Genomic DNA, 10,157 nt, shown 5'->3' with positions numbered 1-10,157 from the left:
TTGGGTCTTTTTACCGCGCACCAAAGACCTTGTCTAGAGCCTCCCATCTGATGCTTTCTCTGAATGTGAACTTTAGAGCTCTTACAGGGCATAGAGATCTTTCTGCTTCTCTTCCTACGAGACTCGATATGCCTTTGACTTCGAATGACTTAGGCCAGGGATTCGAGGGATTCTCATTCTTAGCTAAAAACAGGGTCTTAAACAGCAAATAGCTGAGTCTCCCTTGAAACTACTTTATCCTGCAGAGCATGTAATTCACTAACTCTCTTTGCCGTAGCTAAAGATAATAGGAATAGGCATTTTTCTGGTGATGTCTCGAAAACGAAGCCAGATGAGGAGGTTCGAATCTTTCAGATGAAAGAAACTTGAGAACCACGTCTAGGTTCCAGTTCGGAAGGACCGGTTCCTTCGACTTTGAAGTCTCAAAGGACCTTACGAGATCGTGGAGATCTTTATTATCTGCCAGATCTAATCCTCTATTCCTGAAGACTGCCGAGAGCATACTTCTGTATCCCTTTATTGTGGATACAGCTAGATGAGATTGCTCTCTCAGGAATAGAAGGAAATCAGCAATTTCGCTATAGAAGTAGTGGAGGAGGACAACTCGTTAGTTCTACACCACCTTCTAAAAACTCCCACTTCGACTGATATACTTTCGTAGTGGAGGTTCTGCGTGCTCTCGCGATCGCGCTTGCAACTTCCGCGAGAAAACCCTCTCGCTCTGACGAGTCTTTCGATAGTCGAAAGGCAGTCAGAGCGAGAGCGGGGAGGTTTTTGATGATACCTCTTGAAGTGTGGCTGTCTGAGAAGATCCATCCTTCTTGGTAGGGATCTGGGAAAGTCTACGATCCACTCTACCACCTCCGTGAACCAATCTTGGGCGGCCAAAAGGGGGCTATCATGTCATCCCTCGTCTCCTTTGACGCCACAAACTTTTTTAGTACTAGTCCCAGGATTTTGAATGGAGGAAAAGCATAGACGTCTACGCGAGACCAATCTAGCAGGAAGGCGTCCACCATAAGAGGCTCTTGGGTCTTCCACGACCGAGCAAAAGACTGCCAGCCTTTTGGAGATGAATGTGGCGAAGAGATCCACATGAGGTGTCCCCCACAGCGACCAGAGATCTTGACACACCTCCTCGTGTAGGGTCCACTCTGTATGAAGGACCTGGTTCCTCCTGCTGAGTCTGTCCGCCCTCACATTCTTTACTCCCTGAACGAACCTTGTCAGAAGGAGATGTTCCTGTGAGACGTCCAAAGCCAAAGGTCTCTGTCAGCTCGTAAAAGGAACGAGGAGTGAGTCCCTCCTTGTTTTCGAATGTAGGCAAGTGCGGTGGTGTTGTCCACGTTTACTTGCACTACTTTGTTCGACACCATAGGTTCTAGACTCTTCAAAGCCAGATGCACGGCAAAGAGCTCTTTGCAGTTATGTGCCAAGACACCTGCGCTGGTTCCCAGGTGCCTGACACCTCCTTCGAGCCTAATGTTGCTCCCCACCTTTCTCCGACGCGTCGGACGAGTACAACACTAGGTCTGGGTTCTCGGGTTCTTAGAGAGATCCCTTTGTTCTCTTTCAGAGGGGGCAACCACCATTCCAGGTGCGGTCTTATCTCCACTGGAATGGGAAAGGCGTCCGAAAGTTGTCCAGTTTCCAAACTCCAAGACTTCTTGAGGAAGAATTGAAGCGGACGTAAATGAAGTCTTCCTAGCGGGAAGAACTGTTCGAGCGAGGAAAGCGTCCCTAGAAGGCTCAACCATTCCCTCGCCGACGTCTGTTCCTTCCTTAAGAAGACGAGAGAATATCTGCAAACCTTTTGCGATTCTCTCTTGCGAAGGAAATACTCGAAAACCCCGAGAATCCATCTGAATCCCCAGATAGACTAAGTTCTGTCTGGGGGTCAGCTGCGACTTCTCGAGGTTCACGAGCAATCCCAACGCTTTGATCAGATCTAAAGTTAACGTCAGGTCCTCCAAGCACTGTCTCTCTGATCTGGCCCTGATGAGCCAGTCGTCCAGATACAGAGAGATATTTACTCCTTTGAGGTGAAGAAACCTCGCCACATTTTTCATCAGGCTTGTGAAGACCTGAGGAGCTGTGGACAGGCCGAAACACAAAGCTCTGAACTGAAAGATCCTTCCCCCGTCATGAAACGGAGGTACTTCTTTGATGAAGGGTGGATCGGGACGTGAAAATAGGCGTCCTGGAGATCTAGAGACACATCCAATCTCCTTGTCGCAATGACGCAAGGACTGAGGCAGAAGTCTCCATCGAGAACTTCTCCTTCCGAACAAAATTTGTTTCAGAGAGCTGACGTCTAGTACTTGGTCTCCAGCCTCCCGAGGCCTTTTCGCAACCAGAAAAAAGGCGATTGTAAAAAAAACCCCCAGGGAGTTTTGATCCAGTACTAGTTCTATCGCTCTTCTTGTCCCACATTGTTCCACCATCGATCGAAGAGTATCCCTCCTCAGCACAGGATCCTTGTACTTGGCTGTTAGTTCCCGTGGTATTGACGTTTAGGAGAGGAGTGTTTCAGGAAAGGATACGCTATCCCTTCCTTATTACAGACAACGATACGCGTCTGCGTTTATAAGTGTCCCAGGCCTCCACAAATCCCAGGAGCCTGGCACCTACTGGTGCTTGGAGGAGAGAAGCATCACTTTCCCTTTTTAAAGGGACGAAAGGCAGACCTACCTCTCTTCTCAGGAGCCTTCCTTCTTGCGGGAGGTCTGGAGGTAGGGCCACCTCGAAAGGGCTGAACCGATGTACTCGGTCCTTTCTTGTCAGGTGTAGAAGCAGGCTTCTTCTTCCTTGCTGACTGCGTCAGAAGGTCCTGAGTCGCCTTCTCAGTTAATGAACGAGAAATGTCCTTCACCAACTGAGAAGGGAACAAAAAGTCAGGGACAAAGGCGAATACAGCAGCGCTGGCCCTCTGAGCGTGGGAGACTGCCTTGGTTAAAAAGGCACTATATACTGTCCTCTTTTTTAGAAGACCTGCTCCAAACAAAGAGGAGATCTCAAACGAGCCATCCTGAACCGCTTTGTCTATACAAGTACAAAATGCACAAAAGGACTTCTGGTTCGATTCCTCAGAATCATGGGCTTTCTTGACATCACCCCAAGGGACCAATCTAAGAAGTTGAAAAATTCTAATACATGAAAGAGTCCCTTGAGGAGATAGTCCAGTTCAGAAATGCCCCAAGTAATACGTGCCGAGTTCAGACCTTGTCTACGTGAAGCGTCAACTAAGGTCGAAAAGTCCGCTTCTGACGTAGAACGGAAGAGCAATACCCATATTCTCTCCCGTCTGATACCAAATGCCTCTTTTACCAGCTAGTCTCGCTGGAGGCATGCAGAAGACCGTTCTGACTAACTCCTTCTTAGACTCATCCAAGAGTCTAAGGACTGAAGAGCCCTCTTCATTGAAATGGCGGGCTTCATTCTGAGAAAGACGAAGACTTCTTCGTCTTAGCACTCGAAAAAAGAGAGCGCGGAGAAGGAGGAGCGGCAGGAGTCAAAGTCGTCTCCATACTCCTCTAGAAGCAAGGCAGTCAAAACTTTATAGTTCGACAGTCCTTCTCCGTACGTCCTTCCTCTGGAGGAGACAAACTCCTAATAGGAGAGGGGCTAAGGGAATGATATTCCTTCCTCTTCCCCGCTTTAATAGCCCTGGAAGGCGCCAAAAGCTCAGGCTTCTCTCCATAAATGGATGACGCTTCCCGCTTGGAAGACGCTTCTCGTCCGCCAAGCGTCCTGGCTGACGCCTCCCGCTTACGTGGCTGCTGACGTCCGGGATGACGCCTCAGCGCCTGGAAAAAGACGCTCCGCTCTCAAAAGGCGTCCTAACTGGCGCCAAAATATTGGTTGGAGCCTCGCGTCTACAATCAGCTTTCAAAGACGCTTCATGCCTAAAAGACGTCTCACGTCTCTCTGGCGTTACGTGTCTTCCGTAAGCTCCCGATCTCGCTCTCGAACCCAAAGCTTCTGCGATAGTTTAGAAGCTTCACGTTTGCATGACGCCTCTCGCTTAGCAGGGGAGAGAGGACGAGACTTCTTGATTGGAAGCGCAACGTCCTTCCTACGAGGCGCTAACACTCCCACCAAAGAGGCCAGTTGTTCTTGTACTGCCATGATAATCTTCCTTGAAGCTTCTCCCACGTCAACTGCATGACGCCTTTCGTCATCAATCGGGGGAGAAGTAGGAAAGGGTTCTTCTGCGTCCTCGTCGGGTGACGCTGACGCCACCTTCGCCTTCTTAATAGAAGAGGGAGCGTCATCTGAGAAACGCTCTGGGCTCGAATCAAATTCGGGCTCTTTCAAATGCCGTTTCAGAGGCCTCGATAAATCCGACTCCTTCCACCCTCGTTTAGGTGAGGGAGAGGGAGAGGATGAGAAACACTCACGAAGGACGCTTTTTCTAAAGCGCCTTGAGCAGCCTGCCACGAAACAAGAGCTTGCTGAAGGGACGTCTGACCGTTGGGGATTCCCAACCGTCCTTAAGGCTTTCGACTTTCTTCTCCTCTGGGCATGGGAGCTTGGAAGAGGTCTAGGCCTGGGAGCGTCGCAGGGACAATCAAACGCCCCCTCCACAACACTGGTGAGAACTCACTTCACTGTAATGCTCACTTTTTCACTAGCCTTACCTTGTAAGTCCGCCATTTTGGACTTCATGTCTCGAATAGTAGCTTTCAGATCGGCGATTTCCGAGGCCGATTCCGAAAGTAAACTTTGTGAATTAGACACATAGGGAGAATCTAAATCATTAGGATTAGAAAAAGTATCAATAAAAGGCTCAATAGGCCTTGTAAGTCACACCTTTCAGACGTCTAACCCTATCCCTCTCTAACTTCTTCAAATAAGAAGTTAAAGTCTTCCATTCTTCTGCATTTAATCCCTCGCATTCATGACAAGTATTAGTAGCAGAACACTGAAACCCCCTACATTTACGACATACAGTGTAGGATCAACCGAAGCTTTCGGTATCCTCATCCTGCAGCCTACATTCACACATTCTCACACTCACATTTGAATCAGAACATACTGAGAAAAATCCAAAAAGCAAGTCCAAAAACAGTCCACAGTAGCGAATGCCAAAAACACGATCCAGATACGTCACCAAAAAGCCGATAAACGATGATCAAAGGATGAAATAAGAATCTAAAGTCAGGAGGTAATAGCAACAATGTTGATACCACCGGCGACAGAGAAAATATGATAGAAACGGGGATGGTTCCTAGTCCTGCCGCCCAGTCAGGCCGGTAGATCACCTGACCTACCTGTAGCGAGTGACGCGAAATTTGAATTTCTGTCGGGGACGACGGAGTCTTAGCTATGATATATCTGACAGGTAAGTTGATTGTATGAAAATGATTATTTCCCAAGAAACTTTCCAGTGGACTGCCATCTCATAGACACAAAGGTATCTTTGAAAATATTATCTAAAAACTGACGAATATTCAGACCTGATACATATCATCTGTACATATAAATATAACCCCCCCAGAATAGGCTGCATAGGTGCAGAAGTCATAATAAAATTCCCTCAAAACAAAATCTTAGCATGAAGGAAGAGTCAGCGACAGATCAGACAAAGCTTGATGTCGTCTGTTAGACAAAGCTGGCCTGATAATACCAGCAGGTATAAGGGATGTTATGATTTCTGGCAGACAATTCATCTATGGGTAGATTTTCAACTTTATACAGATGCTATTAACCTGAAAAAGACTGAAACATTTAGTACCATTCTCTCAAATTCTACGCAAAAGTTGTTCAGATTCAAACAGGCACCAAAATATCTAAATTGCAATTATACTACATAACAGCATATTTTTTTACTATAGCTTACAGGAATTTTCACAAATGTCTCCCACCTACCCATCTAAATATCTTAAGACATTACCTTGCTCCAAATTTCACTTCTTGTTCAAGAAGAGAATCTTCAGCTGAGCCCTATGAGAGAGATAGAGAGAATGACTTCAGGTATTTAATGCCACCTGCTCATTGCCAAGTCTTATACAACCTACACTACAATACTGTGGATCAGGCTTTCTGGCTATTAGATGGATGCTGATACTCATATGTTAGTTGTGGTCTTGACTTCAAGGGGCATATTGTGTTTCTTCTTTCCTCCCATGACAACTTGTTTATTTATTTGGTCATAAATACACTCAAGGGTTGCTGTTGGGTTTAGTTATCTTTTATGATAGTACTATATCACTTATAACAGTACTTTTGCAAAGAAAAGTGCAAAGAAATATTAAAAAAACAGGTATAATCCAAAAATGTTACAACATGTTCAATCTCAGTAAATTTGTGTAAATATTTACTAGGAATATATACTCAGAATTTGTTACTGATTTTAGTTATCTGTTTTGAAGTTGTGTGAGCTGTAATTCTAATTTTAGAAAAATAAAATAATAAAATAATTTATTAGAAAACATGTTATAATTTGGTAAAATTTATGATTGTCTTGTAAAAGAGGCCCCACATGGTGTTGTAAATAGTCTTTTTCAACTTATCGTGGAAGGTACAGAGAATTTTTTTGGAATTTTTTTCTTACATGTGCATTTGTATATCTTCCTTTTCCATTAATGAGCCTTTTATGTGTTTTTTCTTGAACTGGATGACCTTGAAGTTTCCCCAGCCTGGGGTGCTGCAAATGTTTTTTTTTTCAGCCCGGCCCTTAAGGGTTAATGGAGATGAGACAGGTTTGTTCAGGAAATGGATGCCTACCCATGCATACATTGCCAAAGAAAAGACAGCACCAGGCCATGAACTCAGCTAGGAGAGATTGACTTTGCTTCTTGGGGCTTATGCTGCTGGTGATTTCAAGCTGAAACCTACACTGGTGTATCTGCAGAACTAGGTTCACCTGCCTCAGTATCTCCAGTACCTTCTTAAAGTTCTGCCTCTCTAGACTCACCTGCCCCAGTATCTCCAGCATTTTCCTTCACCCAATAGCCTAGTCAAACCTGTCTCAACGCCCTCTGCAATGCCCAGTATGCAAGCCAACCACAGGGGTAAAGGTAAGGAATTGTTTCTTTTTATTTATTGTACAGTAAATGCATGGATAATATTTACCCTTGAACTATATGTACGCACTATGTGCTCAGGAATTGTTTTAAGTATTTTATTTTTTTAATTTTCACTGATTCCTGTCAAAATGTCTTATTAAATTCTGACTTACAGACAAAATCGGGTTACGTCCTTGCTGTAGACGTAAACCAAGACACTACTAAACAATCTTCCATTCATCTTTTTTATCTAACTATCTCTTTAAACCTTTCTCTGTATTACTCTGTATGGTGGGTTTGTCAATAACTGGTGTCTTGTCTTTTCTTATAACGAACATTCGTTCAGTCTATCACAACCAAACTGAAATAAAATAAAGGACAAATCCACTGGTACCTACGTAACTAAAACCTAGTGAGTCAAATTAACCAGGGGCTTTTGTTTATGTCAGGACTAAGTCAGGACCGCACTGCTCACCAAAAGTTGTTCATCTTCTCAAAGGATTGCAGATTGTTGGGTAGGTGTCTGGTAGTATGTCTATGGTTGTACATAAATTCGGCTGCTTCTGGAAGTAAACTCTTCTCCTTCTTTCCCACTGTTATCCCTACATTATGGGGTAGGTTGCCTGATGCGCCTTCTCCACTGCCTTCTATCAAAGACATCATCATCCACAAAACCTCTTCTCTCCATATCTTCCTTCACTTTATCTCGCCCTCCAATTTTCTGTCTCCCTCTCGATCTTCTTCCTCTAAGGGAACTGTTGACCTGCAAATGGAAGTGAGCACATGAGTGACTGAACGCATGCTCTGGTAGAAATGAAAATACATACCCACAAAAACTAAAAATACATACTGAAATAATAAACAACAAAGTAAACAAGCTGAAAATAATAAAGAGCACTTTACAAGTGTAAATTAGCTTTTTGAAACAAAGTATCACAAGAAATTTTTATTGACATTAAAAAAGGACATAACTTTAATTATAGCATGCATGACCAAGTGAACTGCACTCTTCACCTTCAGGTGTTCTTTTTATTGAACTATAAACTGTTTCACACCTCTTAAATTAGGTCTAGTGGTGTACGTATCTAGATCTACATGACAAGTTAATGTGGTAACCTGAACCTTGTGTTTGCGGGAACAGTCTCTCTTACAAATATGCATCTGCATATGGTTGCTGTTCACAGGAGATGAGTGTACTATATTGCACATAATTATTTCTGAACATATTTTTGCATCATCTATTCCTTTAAAATATAATTCACTGAATATTTAATGCCGACTATTTGGTATTTGTTATATCAGCTCTTATAATAGAACCATGATTGTTGGTTTTGTATAGGAAATGGTACAGTGTGCTCCCACTGTACTCTACTGATGATTATGTACTTGCTCCATATTATGTAAAATGAAGTGGCAGAGCCTTAGTAGATCCAAAAGCAGAGCAAGTGGTGGTGTACACAAATGAACGCTGGAAATAGCAACATATTTTGGTCAATCTTGAACCCTTTTACTACCACAAACTTCACTGCTTATATAAAATGTTGCTTTATGCACATGAACAATTCTGAACATTTGGCAAAGCTGATTGCCAAGCTTATTTCAGGCACTTAAGAGATACATCATCAAATGCAGTCAGGAAGGTACATATCATTTGAAAAGTTGATTACACCAAGATAGAGGATGGCATTAATATTGCATGCTTTTGATATATGCCCTGCCAAGGGTAAAATGTTATCAGGATGTTATCTGCATCTTAGAATCATCACCTTCTACCGAGGATTACTCAAAAGTAACTAGTATTTCCTTTCTCTTAAAAATGCCCTGTTTTCCATCTTCCATGAGTTTAATTTCACTGGCAACTTCCACTGTAACGAGCTACTATCTGCAAACTTAACTGGTTGAGGTGTCATGCTGTCATACTGACTCAAACAAACTGGCAATACCTTAGTTTCTGGTGCTTGTCACTTCAAGAGAGGCAGACGAGCTGCTTCTTTTTCAAGTATTTCTTTCTTCCAAAATATCTCTGCACATATAGGCTTATTTATTTATCCTATTCTTTTCCATTTCAGCTTTTAACATATTCCTCTTCCACTGTAACTGATGTGATCTCCTTTCTTGCTGTTGTAGTCTGTGGTAACATTCTTAGCAAATTACATTAAAGCTCTAACATTTTTTTCCTAATGAATGATTCTTTATTATGTTTTACCTTGAAATAATCTTAGCTGGTATAAAGTTTTCCTTATTCTATTAGCAAAAGTTAAAACAACTAGCTATACTAGCAGTGTCTACCTAACAAACCGCATAGAGAAATACTGTGTTTATTTCCTACAATACTGGCCAGACATCAGGCTGAATACAAGGTACTTTCTGTGGAGAACTTCTGCTCTCAATCTTATTTTGTAAAGTCTGAAACAAAATAATAAAATGCTAACATGCAAAGCTCCAAGACTTGTTCTGTGATTATAATAATGGAGTGAGACTGACTGAAATCAACTAATGGTCATGTTGAAAAATAGTCAGAGAGCAGGTAATTCTTAACTTTCTTAATGAATAATAAACTATACTCTCTATACGACAGAACAATGAGTTTCTGCCCTCAAAACTGGATATTACTCTTGTTGGTAAAAGCATTGCTCGTGTAATTCAAACATACTCATTAACAATCATGCATCAGGTATGCATACAAACTAAGCAGAAGTCTTAGGATCTAGTGTTTTTTAACAATATGAAACTGAGAAATCAAAAATGAATGGCTCAAATAAAATTGTATATAAAATGCCTAGTGTGTTGTTTAAGATAGTTCTTAGTCAATAAAATAATTCAAAAGTACACTTACTTAGAGAGGCCTTAGGTACCCATCTCAAGTACTTCAGAGAAATGATATTGTTATAATACAATAAAGTTTCATACATACTTAACCTGGCAGATATATACATAAGTAAGACTCCGTCGTCCCGACAGAAATTCAAATTTCGCGGCACACGCTGCAGGTAGGTCAGGTGATCTACTGTCCTGCCCTGGGTGGCAGGATTAGGAACCATTCCCGTTTTCTATTCATATTTTCTCTCTTCCACCTGTCTCCTGCAGGGAGGCTGGGTGGGCCATTAATCGTATATATCTGCCAGGTAAGTATGAATGAAACTTTAT

At 42.6% G+C, this 10,157-nt stretch overlaps 1 long non-coding RNA gene across 1 annotated transcript in view; it reads right to left on the bottom strand.

Moving 5' to 3' along the window:
* The window catches only part of LOC135222158 (uncharacterized), a 64,114-nt gene extending 54,226 nt beyond the window's left edge, over positions 1–9,888 (bottom strand). Inside the window, exon 1 of the long non-coding RNA XR_010316179.1 lies at positions 9,847–9,888. This is a non-coding gene — a long non-coding RNA (uncharacterized LOC135222158). The remainder of the gene's footprint in view (positions 1–9,846) is intronic.
* Between the last annotated feature and the right edge of the window lie 269 nt (positions 9,889–10,157).

Source organism: Macrobrachium nipponense, chromosome 3 (genome assembly GCF_015104395.2).
Source record: "Macrobrachium nipponense isolate FS-2020 chromosome 3, ASM1510439v2, whole genome shotgun sequence".
Taxonomy (NCBI): Eukaryota; Metazoa; Arthropoda; class Malacostraca; order Decapoda; family Palaemonidae; genus Macrobrachium; species Macrobrachium nipponense.
This window is presented reverse-complemented; position numbering and strand designations above follow the sequence as displayed.